Source organism: Neophocaena asiaeorientalis, unplaced genomic scaffold, assembly GCF_003031525.2.
Source record: "Neophocaena asiaeorientalis asiaeorientalis breed wild unplaced genomic scaffold, Neophocaena_asiaeorientalis_V1.1 scaffold131, whole genome shotgun sequence".
Lineage (NCBI taxonomy): Eukaryota > Metazoa > Chordata > Mammalia > Artiodactyla > Phocoenidae > Neophocaena > Neophocaena asiaeorientalis.
Genome location: NW_020173201.1, coordinates 2,125,866 through 2,126,225, shown reverse-complemented (window position 1 = coordinate 2,126,225; position 360 = coordinate 2,125,866).

Genomic DNA, 360 nt, shown 5'->3' with positions numbered 1-360 from the left:
CGTGATACACCATATTAACAAATTGAAGGAGAAAAACCATACGATCATCTCAATAGATGCAGAGAAAGCTTTTGACAAAATTCAACACCCATTTACGATAAAAAACCCTGCAGAAAGTAGGCATAGAGGGAACTTTTCTCAACGTTATAAAGGCCAGTATGACAAACCCACAGCCAACATCATCCTGGTGCAAATGGTGCAAAACTGAAAGCATTTCCACTAAGATCAGGAACAAGACAAGGTTGCCCACTCTCACCACTCATATTCAACAAAGTTTTGGAAGTTTTAGCCACAGCAATTAGAGAAGAAAAGGAAATAAAAGGAATCCAAATTGGAAAAGAAGAAGTAAAGCTGTCACTG